At 43.7% G+C, this 5,131-nt stretch overlaps 1 protein-coding gene across 3 annotated transcripts in view; it reads right to left on the bottom strand.

Moving 5' to 3' along the window:
• LOC145292080 (cys-loop ligand-gated ion channel-like) overlaps nucleotides 1-1,123 on the bottom strand; it is a 1,494,476-nt gene extending 1,493,353 nt beyond the window's left edge. For 2 of the 3 annotated variants that reach the window (XM_080138147.1, XM_080138146.1), the window contains exon 1: nucleotides 1-1,115. This exon is cut by the window's left edge and continues 284 nt beyond it. The gene's annotated coding sequence lies outside the window, so the exon portion shown is untranslated. The other variant, XM_080138143.1, reaches the window with a different exon arrangement.
• Between the last annotated feature and the right edge of the window lie 4,008 nt (nucleotides 1,124-5,131).

The following is a 5,131-nucleotide window of genomic DNA, read 5'->3' as shown; positions in this document are numbered from 1 at the left end:
TAGACTCAGATATTTATGCACATGTAGATTTTTTTTGTTCAAAATTCACTCTTACAGGGCTTTGATTTTTTTTTCCTTTCTTCACTTTCTTTATCCAAAAAGACCGTCTGATACTCCCGTTAGTGCCTTTCTCCTTAAAGAGTGGAACTAACACTGAGGCCGGTGCACAGTTGCACATATGCACGCATAGAAGCGATACGGAGAGACAGGCTAACGAAACTCAAACGCAGACACGTGAATCGGGGAGGAGAGCAAAGACATGCGCTGTATGTAGATCAAACAGAATTTATAAAAATCATGAACGATGATCCAGAGGATATAGTTACACAATGGTGATGATAATGATAGCTTATAGACACTTATATTTTTTAGCTCTCAGTGCGAAAAGAAAGCTATTTCTCTGTAAACTTGCAGAGAGAGAAAAACTGAAATGCTCAAAATAGTATTAATTTGTATCGTAAACATATATTTTTGCGAAAAGGCCGTTTCGGTAAGTTCGTTAGTGAGTTTTACCGGCGAAGATAATGTTTGTGACGATAAAAATAGTAATAATATTGGGGTTGATGAAGTCGCCGCCGGAGTCACGAAAGGAAGATTGAGAGACAAAATTATATAAAGAGGGGGAAGAAGAAGATTTAAAAAATAAATAAATATTGAGAAAAGTAAATGAAGGCAGGAATCGAGAGAATAATCGAGAAAAGATTAATTGAAAAGAAAGATGAGAGGTAAAAGAGAGAGAAAGAGACGGGAAAGCAAAAGAGGCAAAATGTAAAAGATAGGCGAGAGACGTAGGAAAGAGGCAAAGGGAGAGAAGGAGAAAGAATGAGGGGGAGTAAAGAGTAAAAAAAGGGAGAGGGAGGAAATCGCGGTAAATGGAATGAGGAAAGAGGCAACAGAAGGTGGAATACGAATACAGGGTGGGGGGAAGACTAGAAGAGAAAGTGGAAAGACTGAGGAGGGAAAGGCTGGGAAAAGAGACAAGGAGAAAAGATTTAAAAAAATGAGGGAGAGGGAAAACCAGGGATCGAGAGTATGAAAAGCGAAAGACTAAGAAAAAAATAGAGAGGGGAAAGAGGCGATGAGGGATAAACAAAAGAAAGAAAAGATGGGGAAAGACGAGTGAAAGAGAGAGAAAGACGAGGGGGGAGAGAAAGACGAGGGGGGAGAGAGAGAAAAACAAGGGAGAGAGAGAGAAAGACAGACGAGGAGAGGAAAGAGAGAGAAAGAGACGAGGAGAGGAAAGAGAGACGAGGAGAGAGAAAGAGAGACGACGAGAGAGAAAGAGAGACGACGAGAGAGAAAGAGAGACGACGAGAGAGAAAGAGAGACGAGGAGAGAGAAAGAGAGACGAGGAGAGAGAAAGAGAGACGAGGAGAGAGAAAGAGAGACGAGGAGAGAGAAAGAGAGACGAGGAGAGGTAAGAGAAAGAAAGAGAGGAAAGAGAGAGAAAGAGAGGAAAGAGAGAGAAAGAGAGACGGGGAGAGGAAAGAGAGAGAAAGAGAGACGGGGAGAGGAAAGAGAGAGAAAGAGAGACGGGGAGAGGAAAGAGAGAGAAAGAGAGACGGGGAGAGGAAAGAGAGAGAAAGAGAGACGAGGAGAGGAAAGAGAGAGAAAGAGAGACGAGGAGAGGAAAGAGAGAGAAAGAGAGACGAGGAGAGGAAAGAGAGAGAAAGAGAGACGAGGAGAGGAAAGAGAGAGAAAGAGAGACGAGGAGAGGAAAGAGAGAGAAAGAGAGACGAGGAGAGGAAAGAGAGAGAAAGAGAGACGAGGAGAGGAAAGAGAGAGAAAGAGAGACGAGGAGAGGAAAGAGAGAGAAAGAGAGACGAGGAGAGGAAAGAGAGAGAAAGAGAGACGAGGAGAGGAAAGAGAGAGAAAGAGAGACGAGGAGAGGAAAGAGAGAGAAAGAGAGACGAGGAGAGGAAAGAGAGAGAAAGAGAGACGAGGAGAGGAAAGAGAGAGAAAGAGAGACGAGGAGAGGAAAGAGAGAGAAAGAGAGACGAGGAGAGGAAAGAGAGAGAAAGAGAGACGAGGAGAGGAAAGAGAGAGGTGAGAAAGACGAGGATAGGAAAGAGAGAGGTGGAAAGACGAGGAGAGGAAAGAGAGAGGTGGAAAGACGAGGAGAGGAAAGAGAGAGGTGGAAAGACGAGGAGAGGAAAGAGAGAGGTGGAAAGACGAGGAGAGGAAAGAGAGAGGTGGAAAGACGAGGGAAGGAGAGAGGTGGAAAGACGAGGGAAGGAGAGAGGTGGAAAGACGAGGGAAGGAGAGAGGTGGAAAGACGAGGGAAGGAGAGAGGTGGAAAGACGAGGGAAGGAGAGAGGTGGAAAGACGAGGGAAGGAGAAAGGTGGAAAGACGAGGGAAAGAGAGAGGTGGAAAGACGAGGGAAGGAGAGAGGTGGAAAGACGAGGGAAGGAGAGAGGTGGAAAGACGAGGGATGGAGAGAGGTGGAAAGACGAGGGATGGAGAGAGGTGGAAAGACGAGGGAAGGAGAGAGGTGGAAAGACGAGGGAAGGAGAGAGGTGGAAAGACGAGGGATGGAGAGAGGTGGAAAGACGAGGGAAGGAGAGAGGTGGAAAGACGAGGGAAGGAGAGAGGTGGAAAGACGAGGGAAAGAGAGAGGTGGAAAGACGAGGGAAAGAGAGAGGTGGAAAGACGAGGGAAAGAGAGAGGTGGAAAGACGAGGGAAAGAGAGAGGTGGAAAAACGAGGGAAAGAGAGAGGTGGAAAGACGAGGGAAAGAGAGAGGTGGAAAGACGAGGAGAGGAAAGAGAGAGGTGGAAAGACGAGGGAAGGAGAGAAGTGGAAAGACGAGGGAAGGAGAGAAGTGGAAAGACGAGGGAAGGAGAGAAGTGGAAAGACGAGGGAAGGAGAGAAGTGGAAAGACGAGGGAAGGAGAGAAGTGGAAAGACGAGGGAAGGAGAGAAGTGGAAAGACGAGGGAAGGAGAGAAGTGGAAAGACGAGGGAAGGAGAGAAGTGGAAAGACGAGGGAAGGAGAGAAGTGGAAAGACGAGGGAAGGAGAGAAGTGGAAAGACGAGGGAAGGAGAGAGGTGGAAAGACGAGGGAAGGAGAGAGGTGGAAAGACGAGGGAAGGAGAGAGGTGGAAAGACGAGGGAAGGAGAGAGGTGGAAAGACGAGGGAAGGAGAGAGGTGGAAAGACGAGGGAAGGAGAGAGGTGGAAAGACGAGGGAAGGAGAGAGGTGGAAAGACGAGGGAAAGAGAGAGGTGGAAAGACGAGGGGAAGAGAGAGGTGGAAAGACAAGGGAAGGGGAGAGATGATAGAGAAGATAGAGAGAGAAAAGAGGGGAGGAGAGAGGAAGGATGAGAGGCTGAGAGACAAGAGGGATATAGGAGACGAGAGGATAAAAGATAAGGGAGAGAAAAAGATGGGGTGAGAATGGGGAAGGTTATAAGAGGTAGGACGGAAAGAGAAAGAGGGGAAAAGAGGGAGAGAGAAGGAGGGAGGAGATGGGGGAAAGAGTTAGAGTGAGAAGAAAAGTGAAAAAGGTAAGATAAAATTAGAGAAAGGAGGTGAAAAAAGAGAACAGAGAAATTCGGAGAAAGTTTCTAAAAAAAAAAAAATGAAGTAATTGAAAAAATATTAATTAAAAATCAAACTAATAATAAAGTTAATACAAGAATACTTGTAAAAATCACCCCCGCCTTTTTGAATGCCGTCAATTGTGCTGGGAAAGGGTGTGTGGGTATGTGGCGCGGGTGTTTCTGTTGAAGGAAGATTCCTCTTTTTCTTCGCCGACAATGACAGTGTTTCCCCTGCTATGGTGGTTGTAGTAGTTCTCTGATTGGGAATAAATAAATACAGAGATATTAGAATATCAATAGTGGCTGATATTGTTGCTACTGTAGTAGTTTTTTTTTTTTTGTGTGTGTGTATGTTATGATTACAGCTGTTGTATTTTCCGGACACGTAAAATGGACATTGTCTCTTTTATATGTTGAGGGTCACAGTCAATGTAGCTACGCTCTGCAAAATCTTTTGGGCAATTCTACTTAGTGACCGACCAGCGTGAACTTATATTTTTTCCCCCTCTCGTACGCCGGTCAGAAGTAACAAGATTGCTTAGCCTAGTTGATCGACTGCGTGGTTGGCTGAATCAAACACTCACACGTTGTCATCTCTCTCTCTCTCTCTTTCATTCATTCATTCATTCTTTCCTTCGTCTCCTCTATAAGTATAGACGTAATTCTGCGCAAGTGGGTTACTCATTACGCATAGTGTGTGTCGCTTTGCTGACCCCTCTTTTCTTTCTGTTCTCCCATCAATTCCACATACCGAAACTTTATTCGACAATCGATGCATTGCCATATTAGCGCTCCATTCTTGCTCTCTAGCCTTGCTCTCCTAAATTCTATATTACTAGCTGAATCACATGTCTACGCCGGGTTTACGATAACAACTATATACTTCGAAGAGAAGTGCTTATATGGCATGCATCTATCTTGTTCAAAACTAGTATGAACCTATGATATTATTTATTACTAATGGAGATTTGGTATCTGTTTGTTTTAAGGCGAAATTATTCATACTTCTTTTAATGTATTATTGTGATAGCTTTCACCGGGTAATTTCGGGAAGAGTGTAGTATCTGCTGTAATAAGAACATCCCCAAGACATTATCTCCTTAATTACAAGGGGTAATGTAGTATCTATTCTGTTGTTATAAGATTATTCTACCGGGCATATCCACTATCACTTTCAGCGGGAATTGTGTAGTAGCTGTTCTGTTAACTTAAAATAATCCTCCCATGCTTTACCTCATCTTATTGGAAAGGCAATTTATCGTATGCTCGTTTGGTATATGCTAGACAATATATGACAAACGGTAGTATTTTCAAGCAATACTAATTTATTTAGTCTTACCCAAGCGTCTATGTAATATTCCGTAATTCCGCCTTTTTTTTTCAATTTTACAGAGTATCAGTCATTATCGTCATAATTTTACCAGCAAAAGGAAATGGTATTATTTGCAAGAATACAAGTGCCAACAAGTCACTATAACGCGTAAGCACACTCCTTAAGACATTTATATAAACACGTGTGAACACTGGAGTCATTTAATTGGTGTTATTTTTAGTAATTTTATGTTTCACATCAGCAAACTTTGGCTTATGGG

The sequence above is a fragment of the Euprymna scolopes genome, chromosome 13, assembly GCF_053919585.1.
Source record: "Euprymna scolopes isolate OS-2025 chromosome 13, ASM5391958v1, whole genome shotgun sequence".
Lineage (NCBI taxonomy): Eukaryota > Metazoa > Mollusca > Cephalopoda > Sepiida > Sepiolidae > Euprymna > Euprymna scolopes.
Note: the sequence above shows the minus strand (reverse complement) of the source record. Positions and strands in the feature narration are given on the sequence as shown.